The sequence below is a fragment of the Ambystoma mexicanum genome, chromosome 2q (assembly GCF_040938575.1).
Source record: "Ambystoma mexicanum isolate Mex_15411 chromosome 2q, UKY_AmexF1_1, whole genome shotgun sequence".
NCBI lineage: Eukaryota > Metazoa > Chordata > Amphibia > Caudata > Ambystomatidae > Ambystoma > Ambystoma mexicanum.
The window spans coordinates 1,167,927,956-1,167,955,097 of record NC_090924.1 but is presented as its reverse complement, the minus strand read 5'-3'; positions in this window follow the sequence as shown (position 1 = coordinate 1,167,955,097).

The window sequence follows — 27,142 nt, the reverse complement described above, 5'->3', positions numbered from 1 at the left end:
CCAATGTCAAGGCTGTAGGACACATCACCCGCACGTCTGTGGAGGTCTGTTTGCTAACGTCTCATTTGCTGCGACACGACTGCATGGATTTTCATCTACTCAATATATTTTACTTATGTGTGTGGCAGAGAGGGACAGGACACGTAACTTAAAGGAATATCTGTTTCCGTCTCCCACATCAATCGCACCTGCTGGAGTCAGGAATCTGCCTGCTTTTTACAGCAGCAAAACGGAGGTTGGTTCCATAAGACTCGATTGTAAACGCTGCCTGCCAAGGGGTAAGCCATCTGAACTCTCAGCTTTTCGAGGCAAACAAAAAAACAACCCATTTTGGTCAATGGAAGAGAGGGGACAAAAAGGACAGTGCTAGGTAAAATTGATTCCACCAAGGATGACCATTTTACACAAGCAAAAAAGCCACAAGCAGCCTAGTTACATGCCTAACAGAGAAGGGTGTCTTCACCGCAACACTATGGGGCACCTTTGATTGTAATACGTAAAAGCAGAGGAATACTCTCAGTCAGGCTTTGAATTAATCCTACATGAAGAAAACCAAAGTCGAAAACCCATAAAAGCTACCAAAAAGCACAGGGGGCTACACCAAGTGTTAAAAGGTTGTCTTTCTGCCTAACATACGCCAACAGACGTCACTTTTTACCACACCAACACCAGACACCTCCCTTCCCAAGCCAAGGTTGAGAAGGAATATGTGACAAGCACAACTCTGGAAACTACAAGCAACAGGACCTATAAAATACCTTCCAGGGAGTACATCTGTATCCTGAGCCTGCGCACTAAAGACATAAAACCCCAAAATGTCCTAACTCTAAATGCAAGATCAGCAATAAAAAACATGAACTTGTCATACAAGGCTTAGCAGAAATATAATTCACACATAACTACACCACCATTAGGGACACCACCCTCCCATCAGAATATGAAATACTATTAAAAGGACAGAAACATCGAATCTGGTGGAAGAGTAGCCCCTATACACCATACTATCTTTCGATAACATTGATCAACCAGCCAAAGGATTAATTTTCAGCAGTGTGGTGAGTTAGAAGGAGTCAGACACTTGTGGGACATTTTTACTGATGTTTATAAAAATAATACAGATACGTCCTATCTTTCCATATTGCTAGTGGGCTATCCCTGCCTATCTAAATAAGTCAAAGGTGCTCATCAGTCATCAGGAAGTCCCAAATGAATATATCCACATTCCAAACTAGTTCTAACTGATCTTACCACTATTTTAACTAACTTAAATTAGATCAGTAAATGTCTCCCTTCTTTCGATTGCCTCTTATTGAAATGCATCTTCTTTACTCTAAAGATCTCTTTAGTATGATATCTTTAAATAGTCTCTTGCCACCTTCTGGATAACGTCTTGTAACTCACAATCCATTGGGTTTTATCTCCTCTCTGAGGACAGACATTCAACAGTCCTCCTAAACACCCTTTCTTATAGCCTGTTCCAAAATGGTATGCCTTTCCGACTCTTGTAACCCAGGGCTTCTTAGTTTGGGTGGACTTTGGTGTATTTTGACCTTCCCCCTCTCCTGGGTCCTCTCACTTTGATTATCTCTCCTCTTATCTGGTTCACTTAATTTCACTTCCCATTCATAATTATAGGGTTAAATCTCTGGTTCACTCCACTCTTTACTTTAAACCATGGGGTACTTCCCCTCCTCCCAGGGTATCTGTGCCTAATTCATATTGACTCCTCTTTCAGGCGTATTTGTTATTCTCTTTATCGCATAATCACAGCTCCACTTAAATGGCTTCATATTTAGTGTCTCGTCAATTTCACTGGGACAAGTTTCCCCCGCTTCATAACGATGCCCCAGCGCCCTCCCTCTGCTCCCATTCTACCTGTTACCTCTGTATCTGTAGGGAAACGCTGTAATGCCCGCCTCTCACTAGGTTTGTTTTCCTGCGCTCTGGATCTTGTGCTTCTCAATTTTGTCGGCATGGCACTGTCTTCATTCTCTCCCCTTTTGACTGGTTATGGGTGCTGGCACCAGGGAGTCTCGTCCACTCCCGACCTGAATGGTTTCAGCACAGTGCAACAGGTTCACAGCCCACCACAAAGTTGTTGTGGTCATGCCATTGCCTGGGTTAGTATTCCCCTCTCAGCTGCTTCTCCATCCTCATAAATACCAGGTCTCCCGCGTTTCTATGTGGCATTCAGGACTGAAGGTCACAGGCTCCACGGCTCTCTTCCTCTCTCCCTCTACCAGGCATAATGATGATAGGGTGCTTCCCCTGCTTATGATCCTCCCTCTCCTTCTCCATCTCACCTCTCACGGCAATCTGATGTCTCAGGGGGTTTCCCCTGCGTGTGCTGTTCTCTCTCTCTGCTTTGCCTTTCCATGGACTGCTCTCTCTCTTCAGTCTACTCGTCTTATTTAAATGTACGTCTCTATCGTTAAAGAGACACATCTTTTTCCTTGTGCATATCTTAGTTTTGCTTTTAGCCAAACATCTGGATCTTACAATGTTCTTCACACCTGATAGTCCCATATATGCTGCTATGATGGATGGTCTAGGGAGTTCCTCACAGGAATGGGAGGGCATGTCCCCTAATGGGGAGTCTCTCCTGGTGAGGTCCCATTTGCTCAGACCCCTACGGAGGGTCTTGCAGAGCGGGCTCACATCCCTAGCCTCTATGGGGAGAAAGGACGATCACCCTCGATTTGCCACAACAGCTTGTATGCACAACAGCTTGTATGGTGATCGTCCTTTCTCCCTTCGGAAGAAAGGACGATCACCCTCGATTTGTCACAACAGCTTGTATGCAAATGCATTAACAATGCCAGTATGGTAATTACAATTCTGACACTATAAAAGCCCCCAGGAAAGAATCTGAAATTCGGACAAGAATGGCTGGTCTCAATAACAATTCAGCACAGGAAAAATCCTGAAAATAGGAAAAATTATCCTACAGCTATGGGGCAAACCTAGGCTTCTCACATTGGATTTCCCAAACTACACACAAAGACGGGCACCACCTAGAGATCATATGATCTTAAAAAATTTAATGAGACCTCTCCAATCACACCAATCATCTTGGTCTGGCGACCAAAATGACCAGATATATGACTGGCAATCTACCCTGTACCCCTAATAAAAATGATCTGATCACCATCAAACTGATGTAACTGGTGAATACTATAAGGGTGCAGAAGTAAGGCTCGGACACAAAGGTGGAATTGTTTTGGTTATATGGTTATATACTTTTATTAACCAGCAAAAAGGTTCAAGAAAATGCCTCTCTGTCCCTAAAGATAAGAGGGGTTTCCCTGCCTCAAAGATATATACGGAAAAAGTCTGATGTCAAACAAATCGTCACTGCCATGTCCAAATACCCTGCTTCTGACCCTAACAAATATAAATCTAATGTGCAAGGACGTTGTTTTCCAAAAACAAAAAGTGATAATGACAGTTGTCAACTGAAAAGTTCCCAATATTTTGGGTGGTCAAAAACAATAAAAGAAATGTTCCTTTTCCACAATGTATAAATCCAATGCTCAGGGGATAGGCTAGGAGGATTGTCTCCTCCTTATGTGCTATCCTTTGTATTAGACCAGTTGGTATACTCTCTTGTCAAGAGTACATATTTTTTTCTTGTCTCTTCAGCATTTAGGGTCCCAGATCCTCTTAATCTTAGGTTCTCATATGGGTCTGAGTCCCAAGCTCGTAATGCCTGGTTGTAATAGCTTGGTTTACTCGCCTACCAAGCATGTGCTTTCTTTTGGACTGTCTGTGTTTCTCTCAGGGTCCTAGACCCTTTGATTCTCCTGCTCTCATATGGGTGTGAGTCGCAGACCCACAATGTTCTGTCACAATATCTTGGTTTACTCTCCTGCTAAACATATATGTCCTTCTGTACTGTCTCTGTTTCTCTCAGGTTCCCAGACCCTCTGACTTTCTTGTTCTCATATGGGTGCGGGTCCCAGACTCGAAATGCATTGTCACAATACCTTGGTTTACTCTCCTGCCAAGCATATGTTTCCTTCTGTACTGTCTCTGTTTCTCTCAGGGTCCCAGACCCTCTGATTCTCTGGCTCAAATATGGGTGCGGGTCCCAGACTTGCAATAATGTCTCTTGCCTGCTTGGTTTACTCTCCTGCCAAGCATACAAGTGTTCCTTCCTTTCTGTTGTGTTCCTGGCGTCCCAGATCATATTACCTTGTGCTATGCAGTTCTTTCCTGGCTCCTTCTGGACTTCTAGTACCTGTTGGTCTGCCTGTGTACCTGTTTATGTTATTCGCATCTAGCGAGCACTGGTGCTCTGTGGTGAGGCTCTGGCAGCGTTTGTGTGTTCTCTCGCGTCAGTGGCATCTCTCCCGGCCAATTCCTCTTAATTGGGCTGGACCTTCCATCTCTAGCCGCATTTGGGTTCTCCTTTTTGATGGCTGCTCCACCAGTCACTGCTCCCTTCGGTGCTCGTGCTTTCCAGCGGGTTGTTCAGGCAGCATACGAAGTAGCTAATTCTCCCTGGATTACCTTTGTGCTCCTGTTTCCCTCAATGCACAGTGTCTCCTGCTGGGGTACAGTTTTTTCTGGGTCGCCGTCTCTTAGGTTTCCTCATTGGAGGATGGCTCTCTCCATGTTGGTTTCCCTCTGCTATTTTGTATTTCCTTTGACCAATCAAATGCTGTGAGAAACTAGAACATACACTTTGGTTCTCTGAAGTGATCCTCATACACCTGTCATCGTCTTTTTCATAGCACTTGTATTAGAGCAATATGGGAAGCAAGTTGTTTTTCAGGGCTGCTAGTTAGGTTTAACATACTAGGTTGGTTAACCTTGCAATAACAGATATTGGCACTGTTGGAAAGAGGGAAGGACAGTTTGGCTTGGGAAAAGAGGGAGGGTCTAACAGAGGTGGTATACCTCGTTCTCAAGGGATGGTCACCCCTAATCTTGTGAGGGCCTTCCTCTCCCATGTGATCCTACCCCGGTGCACCACCCCAAGGGTAATATTGTACTGTTGACGCACCACCCTGGTTCCAGGGAAAAGGTTTCGCCCTAGGGGAAACAGGACAACATCCACAGATTCGTCACAACAACCACAACATCAGGAAAACTATCAAAACATCAGCATCTGGCACAGATTTCGCAAGAAATATAAATGAGGTTTTTAATATCCTGACCAAACTAAACAGAACAATCTTGGATGAGATGGATCCATCCATGAAGAAGAACACCAAAAACTGTCATTTAAAACAACAACAAATGTCATCCTAAAAAGACAACATTCTAAAATGATGCTGGTTAAAAGCTAGAGGTACAAATGACCTAAACATCTGTACAATTTAGAAGCTGTTGTTACCAAGCCATCATTGATTGGAAGAGGAATAATCAAATTACATGTTTCAAAAACAAAATCACAAACTTGGCAGGAATTGACAGAAAACCGTACAAACTGACTTTCAATTACACTTTTTAAAATCAAACGGAATGTATAGAGAAACAAGATCTACCATTCTTGTAGCTCCAGAACCTGAAACCCAGAACACATTCTGCAACTTCAAACCAAGGCAATAACTTAAATAGTCCAATCTCTAAAAGCATTTTCAGAACAATAATACACCTCCACATCCATAGTCATGAAGAAAAATATACTGACCCCAACTCTCACTGATCTGTGCAATAGCTCCTTCAAGCCAGGCTGTATCCCAAATGCCCTTAAAAACGTATCATTACCCTTATCCTAAAGAAAAGCAACAGCAACCTCCCGATCTTAGCAAACTGCCACTACATCGCTAGCATCTCCTTCTTGTGGAAAAATACTGTAATAGGTCCCTGTCACCGAACCACAGACCTACAGCAAAAGTCAGACTACACTCCATTGCAACCAATCTGGACTCATACAAACCAGAAGCACCAAATCAGCCCAGCTGTTCACACGAGAACTACTTCAGTCATTAAATAATAACTCGTAGCACATCTGCATAAAGCAGCACACAACACGTCACTTCATAAAACTCACTTCTCAGCTTAAGCAGTCCATGGGAATCATAGACCATGCCTGAAAATGGTTAACTACCATCACATTCAATGACTCCTCTAAAGTCATAACTGCATCACATTACAGAGATGCAAAAAATATGTCATTACCAACTGCACATGCCAAAGCGAACCCCCCTATATAACGCGCAAAAAAGAAACCACATGAGCCTTAGTTGTTTCCCACATCTACTACTGCCACAGCACCAACAGAGCCATCCACCATTTGTTACTAATCATGAATTAAGCTTACAGGCTGATACTTGTACTAAAAGTGAGAGGCCACTTAACTCAAAGCATAAAAACCTTATTCTGGCTTTCAACGAGTAATCTCCAAAACACTAAACATACGCAAGTGTGCCTTTTAGGGAAAAGGAACTTCAGGCTTATTCCAAAAGATTAAACACTTCCAGAAAAATCCTCAACAATAAATGATATCTAGAAACAGGATGCTATCCTACTGCGAATGTGGACACAAAGCTCTCGCCCCCCCTCTCCCACACACTTTCAAGGCATTTATTATGTATTGTAACTAATGTACTTTATTGAAATAAATGCAATTCAAAAGTAAAGAGGAACAAACCAGGGTCATTGTAATGGCCCTTAGTCATTGGAATATAAACTATTATTATGAATGACTGCCAAATACACCCTCAGTTCCTTCCCGTCCCCGCCCAACCACAGACCTTCTAACTACATTACCATGAAGCAGCTTACCTGAATTTGCTCTATATAAATCAGCAATACAGTAATGAATACATGTGTCTATCTAAATGGTCCATTAGTCTCTATCTACGAGTGTGTCATCCTATTCAGGTAGCTATGTGTATTTGTGTATCTAATCTATTGATGTATCTCTATATCTGTCTTTTTATGTGTTCAGCTGTTTATCTCTCTGTCAGTCTTTGTGAATGCCTTGTTTGTATTTCGATGTATGTATGTCACCCTATTATCGATCTATCTGCCTATATGTCAGTCTCTATGTTGGTATCTTCCAATTGGCTAATCCTTCTATCTATCATAGACGTATTTATATTTATATTTATATCATCCAGGTCCATACTTAACTATATATCAATATCTCTCTCTATATTCAATATGAATATACACTTGCTTAAATCAAGATTAAAGGTTAATCTCACAACATATCAAGTCTACTAAGAGTGGGAATAACATAATTAAGGTACAAACACTCACTGTATACCACTACAAATTCAACCACAAAACTCAGAAGTATAAACATTCCACATCACTATGAATCCAAAGTTAACAATTGCCTCAACTATGGTATTGCTGTAACCTACATAATAGTTGAAATGAGTGTTAAGATTGGATGTGTAGTAGTATAGAATGACGAATTTCCATCTTGTATATGTGTTCTCTCCATACACGAAAATTAACCACAAAGTCAGGCCTCACCTGGATGTCAGTTTTTATATGTATAGTAGTGTCCATGTATTTTATCTACATTACATACAAGTACATGTCGAGTTACTATAGAACATGTCCATTAATTTAGCCCATTTCTCATAGACCTTCGATATATAGACCACTGGGTGTCATAAGTGTAAGGCATATGGGTGTTTGGTGTGTAAGTGTCTTACATATAAAGGTTTTGCAGTTTATACAGGTACACCATTTATAACTCTAATACATTTCAAATACATGTATAAATATGTGTTGTAAGTGCCTGTGTCATAAGTGCATGTGTCATAAGAATATGTGTCCAAAGTGTGTATGTTGTACGTGTGTGTGTCATAAGATTCTGTGTTATAAGAATGTTTGTTGTAAGAGCATATGTCATAAGAGCCAGTGTTGTAAAAGCATGTGCCATGAGAGCATGTCTTGTAAGTGTGTGTCATAAGTGTGAGTTGTTAGGCAGAATCACACGCACTACACTTTGGGAGCACTACACACAATTAAGACTACAAGTGTAAGTACAATTTCACCTTTGCTGCAAGCCTGTTCTATACGGTAATGTGGTTGCAGTGGCTGAACAGCCAGACTTATCTCAAGAGTAAAGTGAGCAGTACAAGAGGTTACACAAAGGACTAGCAATCACAGTGGTTCAAACAAACACCTACTCAATGTTTCTTGGTAAAAGAATATACATTTATTTACACAGTCAGTTGGGAAACATTACACTAGTAAGAGCAGCTCAATATTACAATCTAATATACTACAATACACAACCAATCAGTTTCTGAACAAGTTAAGCTCCCCTGAAGTGGGAGCAAAATGGCACTTCAGTTACTTTAAAAAGGGGTAAAAAGACAATGTTAAAAGAATGATAGCACAAATACTTTGCAGAGGTAGGGCAAATAGTTTCAGTTCACTACAACCAACAATCCAATTCAAAATGCCTGGGTCTAAGTCAATGGTTCAGAGTCATCTATAGGATAGCATAGTTCTGGTAGTAAACGGTTAAGTCTTTGCCATAGTTCTTAGAAGATTTGGTCAGATGAAAGGTTATAAGATGGTTTAGGGAAGGACAAGTCTTCAAAGTTGGGAAAGTTTCACAAACTTTCACCGCGGCCGAACAGAGTTCTGCACCGCACTTGCACAGTACCCTGTAAGTGAAGAAAAGCTGTAGCTGAGGCAGTTGTTCCTGGCAGTTCCTGCAGATTGCTCTGTTCCTGAGCTTTAGTCGTGGGGACAAGAAGGAGGATGTCGGAGGTTCCTGCACTGCCCAGGGAAGAGGCCACAAGCTTGGCAAAATGTCGGTTTAAGGTGTGAGTGCCTTAAAGTCCTCGAACTGGTGTCCTTCCGACTGGCTATACGGTTTTCAACAGCACTCTGAAGAAAATTCGACCAGAGCAGGGACGGTGTCCAGGTGGCTTGCGAGTTGGATGTTCCCACCAAACTCAAGGGAAGAAGTTAACCTTGTAGGGCTTCTCTGTCGATGCAGTTTCAGGCAATTCAGACTTGCAGCAGGACTCCACCGGTGGACCAGGAGTTGCAGCAGTCGTCTTCCTTCAGCTCATCTTCGGTTCTTGTGTTCCAGTGGTAAACTCTGCTTTCCAAGTCCCAGAGACTGCTTTTAAACAGTTTTCCCCCATTCATTCCAGCCTGGCTGTCACTCACACAGCAGGGTGGCTGTCCTTGCCAGACAGCCAGCCAGCCAATCACGCCAGAGTGCATTTGGGTTTCCTAAGAGACTAAGCACAGGGATTTTCGGGAACCTCCCTCACATCCTGTCCACCCCAGACACTCAGGCACCAGACGAGGGCTTCAGCACTGACGCCCGCCAAAGGCCAATGAAGAAAGGGACCAAACCTGATTTGGCGCGCAGAGACAAACATAAGAAGGACCTTTCCAAAAAGAAATGGTGAAAAAATTTGACCAGAGTCTGTTTTTACAGATAGGTCTTGGGCGCCAAATTGAAAAACATGGTGTAAAGCGTACAAGTGTTTGTTATCATGAACAGCTGTAGATGTGGTTAGATGTGTGTTCGGTATGGCAATGGTAGATGTAGCTTGCGCGGATTGCATTAACGGTGCTTCGATGTGCCCCATCCAAGATGGGGAATCGAGTGGGACACATAGTCACATACGCTTCCCATCCAAGATGGCGGCATGCTCCAGTGATGGTACGCCATTGTCAGATGTGGACGGCGACAGTGTTGTATTTTCTGTGTTCCTAATTCGTTGTCTGTTTGTTCCCCATTCCTGTGCCCTATCCTCTGCCTGGTCCCCCCTGCTTCTGTTCTTCAGCCCTTCTTCTCATCTCGATTTCTAGCCTCTACAGTCCCGCTCCAGTAGTCAAGATCCTATCCTGCCTTTTGTTTTCATCTTGGCCATCTCATTGAAAACTGGGATTGAGCCTTTTTCACCTTCATCAGAGGGTTTTTCCCTTTGGGTTTTTCATTTTGCTTTGGATATCAACTCCAGGTGTCACCCACCGTGCTGTTCTGCAACACAGGCACAGTGGCATCCAGAGAGGATTGCCATTATCTATAAGAGTATAGTCTTCATCAGCCATGTCAAACAAGCCATGCTGCATGAAACCTCATAATCACCCGTCAAACCTCAGGTGGGATCAGAACCTGACATTTGGTGTGTAAGTGCATGATATATAAGTAGTGTATGAGTGTTTGTTATAAAGGTATGAAATGCACCTATATGCCTCTTGTTGAGGATTTCAATCAGGCAAACACCCAGGTCTCGCCCAGCATGTAGTGCGCAATGAAACCCTTATTTTATTTGCGTCTATAAGTTCAATATTCTGAATGATATACCACTCATATCACACCCGTCTCAAAATACCACCCAGGTCACACTGAACCAGGAATCAGGCTAGTTTGTAAAGGTAAAGATTTATTTATTTATTTAATATTCAAATCACACAAAAGTTTAATATATATATGTGTGTATATATATATATATATTCAATGAAAGAACTTTGTTAAAGGGACGTTATGGTTAAGTTGCGCTACTAAAAACCTATGAAATTCAGTGAAAAAACTTTGTCAAAGGGACGCTATGGTTCCAAGTAAAACCGAAAAACCCTTGAAATTCGCCAGTTATGGTAAGCTAAGCAACCATAACTCGCGCCACCACCGTGCACTGCTAAGACTAACACCCAGGACATCAAAGATGACATCACAAATGTCATTGATGACATCACTGACGACATCACATGTGTATGTACTTTTCATGAAATGTGTACAAGGGATTCTTATTATAATGTTGCGAAACAAGTGTCAAGGATCATTGCAATAAATATCATACCCTAATTAGTGCATTGAACGATGCATAGATATAAATAGCATTCTATTATGGGGTTCTATCTGGTATACTAAGCTACTCATACAGAAACATAACATTGTGTGCAGCTTACAAGATGAAGGTATAATATTCGTAATGTTAATATGTTGAATATTGAAATGATAATTGTTTTCTTAATAGATTTTTGTGTACTGTGAAATATGTAATACGTAGCTAATAAAACACATGTATTACATAATTGCATTACTATGGAAAAAACACAAAGACACAAGAACACATACCAATATGGGTATATACAGGGAAAGTGAAGTTAGCAAAAAAGCACAAGTAGTAGCAGAAACAATTCATAACTTAACTGATTATTTTCATGCAAATAAATGATTGCTCTGTTTCAAAGTTGCTATTTACCCTATGTATATGTATCACTTGATGTGATTGGACCCACAGGGAAAGTAGAGCCATAAAAAAAAACAACAGTACTATCAGGAAGTGCTCATAAGTCTATTGATTATCTTTATGCACAAAAAGGATTGCTGTCTTTCAAGCTTGTGTCTTCCCGTATGTATATGTTTCATATGATGTGACTGGACTCTAAGGGAATTACTGTAAGAACCTACTTGAAGGATACGTCTACAAATAATATAACATTTATAGTTTCTGACTGTTACTGAAGAAAACCATGTGGCCTAGACATGTCAGCAAAAGAAAAAAGAGCGATCCAGACATGTGATGTCATCAGTGATGTCATCAATGACATTTGTAATGTCACTTTGATGTCCTGGGTGTTAGTCTTAGCAGTGCACGGTGGTGGCGCGAGTTATGGTTGCTTAGCTTACCATAACTGGCGAATTTCAAGGGTTTTTCGGTTTTACTTGGAACTATAACGTCCCTTTGACAAAGTTTTTTCACTGAATTTCATAGGTTTTTAGTAGCGCAACTTAACCATAACGTCCCTTTCACAAAGTTTTTTCATTGAATTTCATAGGTTTTTATTAGTGCAACTTAACCATAACGTCCCTTTAACAACGTTTTTTCACTGAATTTCATAGGTTTTTAGTAGCGCAACTTAACCATAACGTCCCTTTAACAAAGTTTTTTCATTGAATTTCATAGGTTTTTATTAGTGCAACTTAACCATAACGTCCCTGTAACACAATATTTTTTTACTGCATTTCATAGGTTTTTATTAGTGCAACGTCACCATAACATCCTTTTCAATAGATGAAGACGACTAGCATCTTAGGTCCTCAAAGTGGGAACCCCAGGTGGTAAAAAAAAGATTTTCCTTCCAAAACCGGGACGCCTGCAGCGTCCCTGTGCAGGAAGGAAAATCTTTTACCAAGATGGCAACCATGGAAAGGGAAGGCAGGGTGTATAAAGAGAACACAACGGGGCATGAGCGGGGGGTAGGTGGGGGGCTAGGGGCATGAGCGGGGGGTGGGTGGGAGGGCTAGAGACACACGGGGCATGAGCGGGGGTGGGGGGAGAGAGAGAGACACACGGGGCATGAGTGGGGGATGGGCGGGAGGGATAGAGACACACAGGGCATTAGTGGGGGGTGGGTGGGGGGGCTAGGGGCATGAGCGGGGGTGGGTGGGAGGGCTAGAGACACACGGGGCATGAGCGGGGGTGGGGGGGAGGGAGAGACACACACGGGGCATGAGGGGGGGTGGGGGGAGGGAGAGACACACACGGGGCATGAGCGGGGGTGGGGGGAGGGAGAGACACACACGGGGCATGAGCGGGGGTGGGTGGGAGGGATAGAGACACACGGGGCATGAGCGGGGGGTGGGCGGGAGGGATAGAGAAACACGGGGCATAAGCGGGGGGTGGGCGGGAGGGATAGAGACACACGGGGCGTGAGCGGGGGGTGGGCGGGAGGGATAGAGACACACGGGGCATGAGCGGGGGTGGGGGGGGATGGATAGAGACAAACGGGGCATGAGCGGGGGAGGATGTGAGGGATAGAGACACACGTGGCATGAGCGGGGGGTGGGTGGGAGGGATAGAGACACACGGGGCATGAGCGGGGGGTGGGTGGGAGGGATAGAGACACACGGGGCATGAGAGGGGGGTGGATGGGAGGGCTAGGGGCATGAGCGGGGGGTGGGTCGGAGGGATAGAGGCACACGGGGCATGAGCGGGGGGTGGGTGGGAGGGATAGAGACACACGGGGCATGAGCGGGGGTGGGTGGGAGGGCTAGGGGCATGAGCGGGTGGTGGGAGGGAGGGCTAGAGACACATGGGGCATGAGTAGGGGGTAAGGGGAGAGACACACGGGGCATGAGCAGGGGGTGGGGGGAGGGAGAGACACACACGGGGCATGAGCGGGGGATGGGTGGGAGGGCTAGAGACACACGGGGCATGAGCGGGGGGTGGGAGGGCTAGAGACACACGGGGCATGAGCGGGGGTGGGGGGAGGGAGAGAGACACGTGGCATGAGCGGGGGTGGGGGGGAGGGAGAGAGACACACGGGGCATGAGCGGGGGTGGGGGGGAGGGAGAGAGACACACTGGGCATGAGTAGGGGGTGAGGGGAGAGACACACGGGGCATGAGCAGGGGGTGGGGGGGAGGGAGAGACACACACGGGGCATGAGCGGGGGGTGGGTGGGCGGGCTAGAGACACACGGGGCATGAGCGGGGGGTGGGAGGGCTAGAGACACACGGGGCATGATCGGGGGTGGGCGGGAGGGGAGAGACACACGGGGCATGATCGGTGGGTGGGCGGGAGGGGAGAGACACACGGGGCATGAGCGGGGGGTGGGCGGGAGGGCTAGAGACACGGGGCATGAACGGGGGTGGGAGGGCTAGGTCGTGGGTGGAGTAAGAGAGACACATGGGGCATGAGCGGGGGTGGGGGGGAGGGAGAGAGACACACGGGGCATGAGCGGGGGGTGGGCGGGAGGGATAGAGACACACGGGGCATGAGCAGGGGTGGGGGGAGAGACACACAGGGCATGAGCGGGGGGTGGGTGGGAGGGATAGAGACACATGGGGCATGAGCGGGGGGTGGGTAGGAGGGATAGAGACACACGGGGCATGAGCGGGGGGGGTGGGTGGGAGGGATAGAGACACACGGGGCATGAGCGGGGGGTGGGAGGGCTAGAGACACACAGGGCATGAGCGGGGGGTGGGTGGGAGGGGAGAGGCACACGGGGCATGAGCGGGGGGTGGGTGGGAGGGGAGGGACACACGGGGCGTGAGCGAGGGGTGGGCGGGAGGGGAGAGACACACGGGGCATGAGCGGGGGGTGGGTGGGAGGGGAGAGACACACGGGGCATGAGCAGGGGTGGGTGGGAGTGATTAGAGACACACGGGGCATGAGCGGGGGGTGGGAGGGCTAGGGGGTGGGGGGAGTAAGAGACACATGGGGCGGGGGTGGGGGGGAGGGAGAGAGACACACGGGGCTGAGCGGGGGTGGGTGGGAGGGATAGAGACACACGAAGCATGAGCGGGGGGTGGGTGGGAGGGATAGAGACACGGGGCATGAGCGGGGGGTGGGTGGGAGGGATAGAGACACACAGGGCATGAGCGGGGGGTGGGTGGGCGGGCTAGAGACACACGGGGCATGAGCGGGGGGTGGGAGGGCTAGAGACACACGGGGCATGATCGGGGGTGGGCGGGAGGGGAGAGACACACAGGGCGTGATCGGTGGGTGGGCGGGAGGGGAGAGACACACGGGGCATGAGCGGGGGGTGGGCGGGAGGGGAGAGACACACGGGGCATGAGCGGGGGGTGGGTGGGAGGGCTAGAGACACGGGGCATGAGCGGGGGTGGGAGGGCTAGGTCGTGGGTGGAGTAAGAGAGACACATGGGGCATGAGCGGGGGTGGGGGGGAGGGAGAGAGACACACGGGGCATGAGCGGGGGGTGGGCGGGAGGGATAGAGACACACGGGGCATGAGCAGGGGTGGGGGGAGAGACACACAGGGCATGAGCGGGGGGTGGGTGGGAGGGATAGAGACACATGGGGCATGAGCGGGGGGTGGGTGGGAGGGATAGAGACACACGGGGCATGAGCGGGGGGTGGGTGGGAGGGATAGAGACACACGGGGCATGAGCGGGGGGTGGGAGGGCTAGAGACACACAGGGCATGAGCGGGGGGTGGGTGGGAGGGGAGAGGCACACGGGGCATGAGCGGGGGGTGGGTGGGAGGGGAGAGACACACGGGGCGTGAGCGGGGGGTGGGCGGGAGGGGAGAGACACACGGGGCATGAGCGGGGGGTGGGTGGGAGGGGAGAGACACACGGGGCATGAGCAGGGGTGGGTGGGAGGGCTAGAGACACACGGGGCATGAGCGGGGGGTGGGAGGGCTAGGGGGTGGGGGGAGTAAGAGACACATGGGGCGGGGGTGGGGGGGAGGGAGAGAGACACACGGGGCTGAGCGGGGGTGGGTGGGAGGGATAGAGACACACGAAGCATGAGCGGGGGGTGGGTGGGAGGGATAGAGACACGGGGCATGAGCGGGGGGTGGGTGGGAGGGATAGAGACACACAGGGCATGAGCGGGGGGTGGGTGGGAGGGCTAGAGACACACGGGGCATGAGCAGGGGGTGGGGGAGAGACACACGGGGCATGAGCAGGGGGTGGGGGAGAGGGCTATAGACACATGGGGCATGAGCGGGGAGTGGGGGGAGAGACACATGTGGGATGAGCGGGGAGTGGGGGGAGAGACACACGTGGCATGAGCGGGGGGTGGGGCGGATGGAGAAACACACATGGGGCATGAGCGGGGGGTGGGTGGGAGGGAGAGAGACACACGGGGCGTGAGCGGGGGAGGGGGAGACACACACGGGGCATGAGCGGGGGTGGGGGGGAGGGAGAGAGACACACGGGTCATGAGCGGGGGTGGGGGGGAGGGCGAGACTCACGGGGCATGAGCGGGGGGTGAGCGGGAGGGAGAGAGACACACGGGGCGTGAGCGGGGGAGGGAGAGACACACACGGGGCATGAGCGGGGGTGGGGGGAGGGAGAGAGACACACGGGTCATGAGCGGGGGTGGGGGGGAGGGAGAGAGACACACGGGGCATGAGCGGGGGTGGGGGGAGGGAGAGAGACACACGGGGCGTTAGCGGGGGGTGGGCGATTGGGATAGAGACACACGGGGCGGGGGTGGGGGGAGGGAGAGAGACACACGGGGCATGAGCGGGGGTGGGTGGGAGGGATAGAGACACACGGGGCATGAGCGGGGGTTGTGTGGAGGGATAGAGACACACGGGGCATGAGCGGGGGGTGGGTGGGAGGGACAGAGACACACGGGGCATGAGCGGGGGGTGGGTGGGAGGGACAGAGACACACGGGACATGAGCGGTGGGTGGATGGTTGGGACAGAGACACACGGGGCGGGGGGGGGTGGGAGGGCTAGGGGCATGAGCAGGGGGTGGGTGGGAGGGCTAGAGACACACAGGGAATGAGCGGGGGGTGGGTGGGAGGGATAGAGACACACGGGGAATGAGCGGGGGTGGGTGGGAGGGCCAGGGGCATGAGCGGGGCGTGGGTGGGAGCGCTAGAGACACACGGGGCATGAGTAGGGGGTGAGGGGAGAGACACACGTGGCATGAGCAGGGGGTGGGGGGAGCGAGAGAGACACAGGGGGCATGAGTGGGGGGTGGGTGGGAGGGATAGAGACACACGGGGCATGAGTGGGGGGTGGGTGGGAGGGATAGAGACACACGGGGCATGAGCGGGGGTGGGTGGGAGTGATAGAGAAACACGGGGCATGAGCGGGGGTGGGTGGGAGGGATAGAGACAAACGGGGCATGAGCAGGAAGTAGGTGGGGGGGCTAGGGGCATGAGCGGGGGGTGGGTGGGAGGGCTAGAGACACACGGGGCATGAGCGGGGGTGGGGGGAGAGAGAGAGACACACGGGGCATGAGTGGGGGATGGGCGGGAGGGATAGAGACACACGGGGCATGAGTGGGGGGTGGGTGGGGGGGCTAGGTGCATGAACGGGGGGTGGGTGGGAGGGCTAGAGACACACGGGGCATGAGCGGGGGTGGGGGGAGGGAGAGACACACACGGGGCATGAGCGGGGGTGGGGAGAGGGAGAGACACACACGGGGCATGAGCGGGGGTGGGGGGAGGGAGAGACACACACGGGGCATGAGCAGGGGTGGGTGGGAGGGATAGAGACACACGGGGCATGAGCGGGGGGTGGGCGGGAGGGATAGAGAAACACGGGGCATGAGCGGGGGGTGGGCGGGAGGGATAGAGACACATGGGGCGTGAGCGGGGGGTGGGCGGGAGGGATAGAGACACACGGGGCATGAGCGGGGGTGGGGGGGATGGATAGAGACAAACAGGGCATGAGCGGGGGAGGATGGGAGGGATAGAGACACACGTGGCATGAGCGGGGGGTGGGTGGGAGGGATAGAGACACACGGGGCATGAGTGGGGGGTGGGTGGGAGGGATAGAGACACACGGGGCATGAGAGAGGGGTGGGTGGGAGGGCTAGGGGCATGAGCGGGGGTGGGTCGGAGGGATAGAGGCACACGGGGCATGAGCGGGGGGTGGGTGGGAGGGATAGAGACACAAGGGGCATGAGCGGGGGTGGGTGGGAGGGCTAGGGGCATGAGCGGGTGGTGGGTGGGAGGGCTAGAGACTCATGGGGCATGAGTAGGGGGTAAGGGGAGAGACACATGGGGCATGAGCAGGGGGTGGGGGGAGGGAGAGACACACACGGGGCATGAGCGGGGGGTGGGTGGGAGGGCTAGAGACACACGGGGCATGAGCGGGGGGTGGGAGGGCTAGAGACACACGGGGCATGAGCGGGGGTGGGGGGAGGGAGAGAGACACACGTGGCATGAGCGGGGGTGGGGGGAGGGAGAGAGACACACGGGGCATGAGCGGGGGTGGGGGGGAGGGAGAGAGACACACGGGGCATGAGTAGGGGGTGAGGGGAGAGACACACGGGGCATGAGCAGGGGGTGGGGGGGAAGGGGAGACACACACGGGACATGAGCGGGGGGTGGGTGGGCGGGTTAGAGACACACGGGGCATGAGCGGGGGGTGGGAGGGCTAGAGACACACGGGGCATGAGCGGGGGGTGGGTGGGAGGGGAGAGACACATGGGGCATGATTGGGGGGTGGGCGGGAGGGGAGAGACACACGGGGCGTGATCGGGGGGTGGGCGGGAGGGGAGAGACACACGAGGCATGAGCGGGGGGTGGGCGGGAGGGGAGAGACACACGGGGCATGAGCGGGGGGTGGGTGGGAGGGCTAGAGACACGGGGCATGAGCGGGGGTGGGAGGGCTAGGGCGTGGGTGGAGTAAGAGAGACACACGGGGCATGAGCGTGGGTGGGGGGGAGGGAGAGAGACACAGGGGCATGAGCGGGGGGTGGGCGGGAGGGATAGAGACACACGGGGCATGAGCCGGGGTGGGGGGAGAGATACACGGGGCATGAGCGGGGGGGTGGGTGGGAGGGATAGAGAAACACGGGGCATGAGCGGGGGGTGGGTGGGAGGGATAGAGACACACGGGGCATGAGCGGGGGGTGGGAGGGCTAGAGACACACAGGGCATGAGCGGGGGGTGGGTGGGAGGGGAGAGACACACGGGGCATGAGCGGGGGGTGGGTGGGAGGGGAGAGACACACGGGGCGTGAGCGGGGGGTGGGCAGGAGGGGAGAGACACACGGGGCATGAGCGGGGGGTGGGCGGGAGAGGAGAAACACACGGGGAATGAGCAGGGGTGGGTGGGAGGGCTAGAGACACACGGGGCATGAGCGGGGGGTGGGAGGGCTAGGGGGTGGGGGGAGTAAGAGAGACACATGGGGCGGGGGTGGGGGAGAGGGAGAGAGACACACGGGGCTGAGCGGGAGGGATAGAGACACACGGGGCATGAGCGGGGGTGGGGGAGAGACACACGGGGCATGAGCAGTGGGTGGGTGGGAGGGATAGAGACACACGGGGCATGAGCGGGGGGTGGGTGGGAGCGATAGAGACACACGGGGCATGAGCGGGGGGTGGGAGGACTAGAGACACACGGGGCGTGAGCGGGGGGTGGGAGGGCTAGAGACACACGGGGCATGAGCGGGGGTGGGGGCGAGGGAGAGAGACACACGGGGCATGAGTAGGGGGTGAGGGGAGAGAAGCACGGGGCATGAGCAGGGGGCGGGAGACACACACGGGGCATGAGCGGGGAGGGGGAGGGCTAGAGACACACGAGGCATGAGCGGGGGGTGGGTGGGAGGGGAGAGACACACGGGGCGTGAGCGGGGGGTGGGCGGGAGGGGAGAGACACACGGGGCATGAGCGGGGGGTGGGCGGGAGGGGAGAGACACACGGGGCATGAGCGGGAGTGGGTGGGAGGGCTAGAGACACACGGGGAATGAGCGGGGGGTGGGAGGGCTAGGGGGTGGCGGGAGTAAGAGAGACACACGGGGCATGAGCGGGGGTGGGGGGGAGGGAGAGAGACACACGGGGCTGAGCGGCGGGTGGGCGGGAGGGATAGAGAAACACGGGGCATGAGCGGGGGTGGGGCGAGAGACACACGTGGCATGAGCAGGGGGTGGGTGGGAGGGATAGAGACACACGGGGCATGAGTGGGGGGTGGGTGGGAGCGATAGAGACACAAGGGGCATGAGCGGGGGGTGGGAGGGCTAGAGACACACGGGGCGTGAGCGGGGGGTGGGAGGGCTAGAGACACACGGGGCATGAGCGGGGGTGGGGGGAGAGAGAGAGACACACGGGGCATGAGCGGGGGTGGGGGCGAGGGAGAGAGACACACGGGGCATGAGTAGGGGGTGAGGGGAGAGACACACGGGGCTTGAGCAGGGGGTGGGGGGAGAGACACACACGGGCCATGAGCGGGGAGTGGGAGGGCTAGAGACACACAGGGCATGAGCAGGGGGTGGGTGGGAGGGGAGAGACACACAGGGCATGAGCGGGGGGTGGGTGGGGAGAGACACACGGGGCATGAGCGGGAGGTGGGTGGGAGGGATAGAGACACACAGGGCATGAGCGGGGGGTGGGTGGGAGGGCTAGGGGCATGAGCGGAGGGTGGGGGGGAGGAAGAGAGACAGATGGGGCATGAGTAGGGGTTGAGGGGAGAGACACACGGGGCATGAGCAGGGGGTGGGCGGGAGGGAGAGACACACACGGGGCATGAGCGGGGGGTGGGTGGGAGGGCTAGAGCCACACGGGGCATGAGCAGGGGTGGGGGGAGGGAGAGAGACACACAGGGCATGAGCGGGGGTGGGGGGGGGAGAGAGACACATGGGGCATGAGCGGGGGTGGGCGGGAGGGATAGAGACACACGGGTCATGAGCGGGGGTGGGGGGAGAGACACACGGGGCATGAGCGGGGTGTGTGTGGGAGGGATAGAGACACATGGGGCATGAGCGGGGTGTGGGTGGCAGGGATAGAGACACACGGGGCATGAGTGGGTGGTGGGTGGGAGTGATAGAGAAACACGGGGCATGAGCGGAGGGTGGGTGGGAGGGATAGAGACAAACGGGGCATGAGCAGGGGGTGGGTGGGAGTGCTAGAGACACACGGGGCATGAGCAGGGGTGGGGGGAGGGAGAGACACACACGGGGTATGAGCGGGGGTGGGGGGAAGGAAAGACACACACGGGGCATGAGCGGGGGTGGGGGGAGGGAGAGACGCACACAGGGCATGAGCGGGGGGTGGGTGGGAGGGATAGAGACACTCCGGGCATGAGCGGGGGTGGGCGGGAGGGATAGAGACACACGGGGCATGAGCGGGGGGTGGGCGGGAGGGATAGAGACACACGGGGCATGAGCGGGGGTGGGCGGGAGGGCTAGAGACACATGGGGCATGAGTAGGGGGTAAGGGGAGAGACACACGGGGCATGAGCAGGAGGTGGGGGGAGGGAGAGACACACGGGGCATGAGCGGGGGGTGGGAGGGCTAGAGACACACGGGGCATGAGCGGGGTGTGGGTGGGAGGGGAGAGACACACAGGGCATGAGCGGGGGGCGGGTGGGACGGATAGAGACACACGGGCATGAGCGGTGGGTCGGTGGGAGGGCTTTAGGGGGATGAGCGGGGGGTGGGAGAGGGGGCTAGAGACACATGTGGCATGAGTAGGGGTAAGGGGAGAGACACACGGGGCATGAGCAGGGGGTGGGGAGATGGAGAGACACACACAGGGCATGAGCGGGGGTGGGTGGGAGGGAAAGAGACACACGGGGCATGAGCGGGGGGTGGGAGGGCTAGAGACACACGTGGCATGAGCGGAGTTGGGGGAGGGAGAGAGACACACGGGGCATGAGCGGGGCTGGGGGGAGGGAGAGAGACACATGAGGAATTGAGTAGAGGTTGAGGGGAGCGACACACGGTGCATGAGCAGGGGGTGGGGGGGTGGGAGAGACACGCATGGGGCATGAGTGGGGGGTGGGTGGGAGGGCTAGAGACACACGGGGCATGAGCGGGGGGTGGGTGGTCGGGATAGAGACACACGGGGCATGAGCGGGGGGTGGGTTGTAGGGCTAGGGGCATGAGCGGGGGGTGGGTGGGATGGCTAGAGACACATGGGGCATGAGTAGGGGGTAAGGGGAGAGACACACGGGGCATGAGCAGGGGGTGGGGGACGGAGAGACACACACGGGGCGTGAGCGGGGGGTGGGTGGGAGGGCTAGAGACACACGGGGCATGAGCAGGGGGTGGGAGGTCTAGGGGGTGGGGGGAGTAAGAGAGACACACGGGGCATGAGCGGGGGTGGGGGGGAGGGATAGAGACACACGGGGCGTGAGCGGGGGTGGGGGCAGAGACACACGGGGCATGAGCGGGGGGGTGGGTGGGAGGGATAGAGACACAAAGGGCATGAGCGGGGGGTGGGTGGGAGGGATAGAGACACACAGGGCATGAGCGGGGGTTGGGTGGGAGGGCTAGAGACACACGGGGCATGAGCGGGGGGTGGGAGGGCTAGAGACACACGGGGCATGAGCGGGGGTGGGGGGAGGGAGAGAGACACACGGAGTATGAGCGGGGGTGGTGGGAGGGAGAGAGACACACGGGGCATGAGTAGGGGGTGAGGGGAGAGACACACGGGGCATGAGCAGGGGGTGGGGGAGGGAGAGACACACACGGGGCATGAGCAGGGGGTGGGTGGGAGGGCTAGAGACACACGGGGCATGAGCGGGGGGTGGGAGGGATAGAGACACACGGGGCATGAGCGGGGGGTGGGTGGGAGGGGAGAGACACATGGGGGATGAGCGGGGGGTGGGTGGGAGGGATAGAGACACACGGGGCATGAGCGGGGGGTGGGTGGGAGGGCTAGGGGCATAAGCGGAGGGTGGGTGGGGAGGGAGAGAGACACACGGGGCATGAGTAGGGGGTGAGGGGAGAGACACACGGGGCATGAGCAGGGGGTGGGGGGGAGGGAGAGACACACACGGGACATGAGCGGGGGGAGGGTGGGAGGGCTAGAGACACACGGGGCATGAGCAGGGGCTGGGAGGGCTAGAGACACACGGGGCATGAGTGGGGGTGGGGGGAGGGAGAGAGACACACGGGGCATGAGCGGGGGTGGGGGGGAGGGAGAGAGACACACGGGGCATGAGCGGGGGTGGGCGGGAGGGATAGAGACACACGGGGCTTGAGCGGGGGGGAGAGACACACGGGACCTGAGCGGGGGGTGGGTGGGAGTTATACAGACACACGGGGCATGAGCGGGGGGTGGGTGGGAGGGAGGGATAGAGACACACGGGGCATGAGCGGGTGGGAGTGATAGAGAAAAACGGGGCATGAGCGGAGGGTGGGTGGGAGGGATAGAGACAAACGGGGCGTGAGCGGGGGGTGGGAGGGCTAGAGACACACGTGGCATGAGCGGGGGTGGGGGGAGGGAGAGAGACACACGGGGCGTGAGCGGGGGTGGGGGCGAGGGAGAGAGACACACGGGGCATGAGTAGGGGGTGAGGGGAGAGACACACGGGGCATGAGCAGGGGGTGGGGGGGAGAGACACACGGGGCATGAGCGCGGAGTGGGAGGGCTAGAGACACACGGGGCATGAGCGGGGGGTGGGTGGGAGGGGAGAGACACACGGGGCATGAGCGGGGGGTGGGTGGGAGGGGAGAGACACACGGGGCATGAGCGGGAGGTGGATGGGAGGGATAGACACACATGGGGCATGAGCGGGGGGTGGGTGGGAGGGCTAGGGGCATGAGCGGAGGGTGGGGGGTAGGAAGAGAGACAGACGGGGCATGAGTAGGGGTTGAGTGGAGAGACACACGGGGCATGAGCAGGGGGTGGGGGGGAGGGAGAGACACACACGGGGCATGAGCGGGGGGTGGGTGGGAGGGCTAGAGACACACGGGGCATGAGCAGGGGTGGGGGAGGGAGAGAGACACACAGGGCATGAGCGGGGGTGGGGGGAGGGTGAGAGACACATGGGGCATGAGCGGGGGTGGGCGGGAGGGATAGAGACACACGGGGCATGAGCGGGGGTGGGTGGAGAGACACATGGTGCATGAGCGGGGGGTGTGTGGGAGAGATAGAGACACATGGGGCATGAGCGGGGTGTGGGTGGGAGGGATAGAGACACACGGGGCATGAGCGGGTGGTGGGTGGGAGTGATAGAGAAACACGGGGCATGAGCGGAGGTGGGTGGGGGGCTAGGGGCATGAGCGGGGGGTGGGTGGGAGTGCTAGAGACACACGGGGCATGAGCAGGGGTGGGGGGGAGGGAGAGACACACACGGGGCATGAGCGGGGGTGGGGGGAAGGAGAGACACACACAGGGCATGAGCGGGGGGAGGGAGAGACGCACACAGGGCATGAGCGGGGGGTGGGTGGGAGGGATAGAGACACACGGGGCTGAGCGGGGGTGGGGGCGAGGGAGAGAGACACACGGGGCATGAGTAGGGGGTGAGGGGAGAGAAGCACGGGGCATGAGCAGGGGGCGGGAGACACACGGGGCATGAGCGGGGAGGGGGAGGGCTAGAGACACACGAGGCATGAGCGGGGGGTGGGTGGGAGGGGAGAGACACACGGGGCGTGAGCGGGGGGTGGGCGGGAGGGGAGAGACACACGGGGCATGAGCGGGGGGTGGGCGGGAGGGGAGAGACACACGGGGCATGAGCGGGAGTGGGTGGGAGGGCTAGAGACACACGGGGAATGAGCGGGGGGTGGGAGGGCTAGGGGGTGGGGGGAGTAAGAGAGACACACGGGGCATGAGCGGGAGTGGGGGGGAGGGAGAGAGACACATGGGGCTGAGCGGCGGGTGGGCGGGAGGGATAGAGAAACACGGGGCATGAGCGGGGGTGGGGGGAGAGACACACGTGGCATGAGCAGAGGGTGGGTGGGAGGGATAGAGACACACGGGGCATGAGTGGGGGGTGGGTGGGAGCGATAGAGACACAAGGGGCATGAGCGGGGGGTGGGAGGGCTAGAGACACACGGGGCGTGAGCGGGGGGTGGGAGGGCTAGAGGCACACGGGGCATGAGCGGGGGTGGAGGGAGGGAGAGAGACACACGGGGCATGAGCGGGGGTGGGGGCGAGGGAGAGAGACACACGGGGCATGAGTAGGGGGTGAGGGGAGAGACACACGGGGCTTGACCAGGGGGTGGGGGGAGAGACACACACGGGCCATGAGCGGGGAGTGGGAGGGCTAGAGACACACAGGGCATGAGCAGGGGGTGGGTGGGAGGGGAGAAACACACAGGGCATGAGCAGGGGGTGGGTGGGAGGGGAGAAACACACAGGGCATGAGCGGGGGGTGGGTGGGAGGGGAGAGACACACGGGGCATGAGCGGGAGGTGGGTGGGAGGGATAGAGACACACAGGGCATGAGCGGGGGGTGGGTGGGAGGGCTAGGGGCATGAGCGGAGGGTGGGGGGGAGGAAGAGAGACAGACGGGGCATGAGTAGGGGTTGAGGGGAGAGACACACGGGGCATGAGCAGGGGGTGGGCGGGAGGGAGAGACACACACGGGGCATGAGCGGGGGGTGGGTGGGAGGGCTAGAGCCACACGGGGCATGAGCAGGGGTGGGGGGAGGGAGAGAGACACACAGGGCATGAGCGGGGGTGGGGGGGAGGGAGAGAGACACATGTGGCATGAGCGGGGGTGGGCGGGAGGGATAGAGACACACGGGTCATGAGCGGGGGTGGGGGGAGAGACACACGGGGCATGAGCGGGGTGTGTGTGGGAGGGATAGAGACACATGGGGCATGAGCGGGGTGTGGGTGGGAGGGATAGAGACACACGGGGCATGAGCGGGTGGTGGGTGGGAGTGATAGAGAAACACGGGGCATGAGCGGAGGGTGGGTGGGAGGGATAGAGACAAACGGGGCATGAGCAGGGGGTGGGTGGGGGGGCTAGGGGCATGAGCGGGGGGTGGGTGGGAGTGCTAGAGACACACGGGGCATGAGCAGGGGTGGGGGGAGGGAGAGACACACACGTGGCATGAGCGGGGGTGGGGGGAAGGAGAGACACACACGGGGCATGAGCGGGGGTGGGGGGAGGGAGAGACGCACACAGGGCATGAGCGGGGGGTGGGTGGGAGGGATAGAGACACTCCGGGCATGAGCGGGGGTGGGCGGGAGGGATAGAGACACACGGGGCATGAGCGGGGGGTGGGCGGGAGGGATAGAGACACACGGGGCATGAGCGGGGGTGGGCGGGAGGGCTACAGACACATGGGGCATGAGTAGGGGGTAAGGGGAGAGACACACGGGGCATGAGCAGGAGGTGGGGGGAGGGAGAGACACACGGGGCATGAGCGGGGGGTGGGAGGGCTAGAGACACACGGGGCATGAGCGGGGTGTGTGTGGGAGGGGAGAGACACACAGGGCATGAGCGGGGGGCGGGTGGGACGGATAGAGACACACGGGCATGAGCGGTGGGTCGGTGGGAGGGCTTTAGGGGGATGAGCGGGGGGGTGGGTGAGGGGGCTAGAGACACATGTGGCATGAGTAGGGGTAAGGGGAGAGACACACGGGGCATGAGCAGGGGGTGGGGAGATGGAGAGACACACACAGGGCATGAGCGGGGGTGGGTGGGAGGGAAAGAGACACACGGGGCATGAGCGGGGGGTGGGAGGGCTAGAGACACACGTGGCATGAGCGGAGTTGGGGGAGGGAGAGAGACACACGGGGCATGAGCGGGGCTGGGGGGAGGGAGAGAGACACATGAGGCATTGAGTAGAGGTTGAGGGGAGCGACACACGGTGCATGAGCAGGGGGTGGGGGGGTGGGAGAGACACGCACGGGGCATGAGTGGGGGGTGGGTGGGAGGGCTAGAGACACACGGGGCATGAGCGGGGGGTGGGTGGTCGGGATAGAGACACACGGGGCATGAGCGGGGGGTGGGTTGTAGGGCTAGGGGCATGAGCGGGGGGTGGGTGGGAGGGCTAGAGACACATGGGGCATGAGTAGGGGGTAAGGGGAGAGACACACGGGGCATGAGCAGGGGGTGGGGGACGGAGAGACACACACGGGGCGTGAGCGGGGGGTGGGTGGGAGGGCTAGAGACACACGGGGCATGAGCAGGGGGTGGGAGGTCTAGGGGGTGGGGGGAGTAAGAGAGACACACGGGGCATGAGCGGGGGTGGGGGGGAGGGAGAGAGACACACGGGGCATGAGCGGGGGGTGGGCGGGAGGGATAGAGACACACGGGGCGTGAGCGGGGGTGGGGGGAGAGACACACGGTGCATGAGCGGGGGGGTGGGTGGGAGGGATAGAGACACAAAGGGCATGAGCGGGGGTGGGTGGGAGGGATAGAGACACACAGGGCATGAGCGGGGAGTTGGGTGGGAGGGCTAGAGACACACGGGGCATGAGCGGGGGGTGGGAGGGCTAGAGACACACGGGGCATGAGCGGGGGTGGGGGGAGGGAGAGAGACACACGGAGTATGAGCGGGGGTGGTGGGAGGGAGAGAGACACACGGGGCATGAGTAGGGGGTGAGGGGAGAGACACACGGGGCATGAGCAGGGGATGGGGGAGGGAGAGACACACACGGGGCATGAGCAGGGGGTGGGTGGGAGGGCTAGAGACACACGGGGCATGAGCGGGGGGTGGGAGGGATAGAGACACACGGGGCATGAGCGGGGGGTGGGTGGGAGGGGAGAGACACATGGGGGATGAGCGGGGGGTGGGTGGGAAGGATAGAGACACACGGGGCATGAGCGGGGGGTGGGTGGGAGGGCTAGGGGCATAAGCGGAGGGTGGGTGGGGAGGGAGAGAGACACACGGGGCATGAGTAGGGGGTGAGGGGAGAGACACACGGGGCATGAGCAGGGGGTGGGGGGGAGGGAGAGAGACACACGGGGCATGAGCGGGGGTGGGGGGGAGGGCTAGAGACACACGGGGCATGAGCAGGGGCTGGGAGGGCTAGAGACACACGGGGCATGAGTGGGGGTGGGGGGAGGGAGAGAGACACACGGGGCGTGAGCGGGGGTGGGGGCGAGGGAGAGAGACACACGGGGCATGAG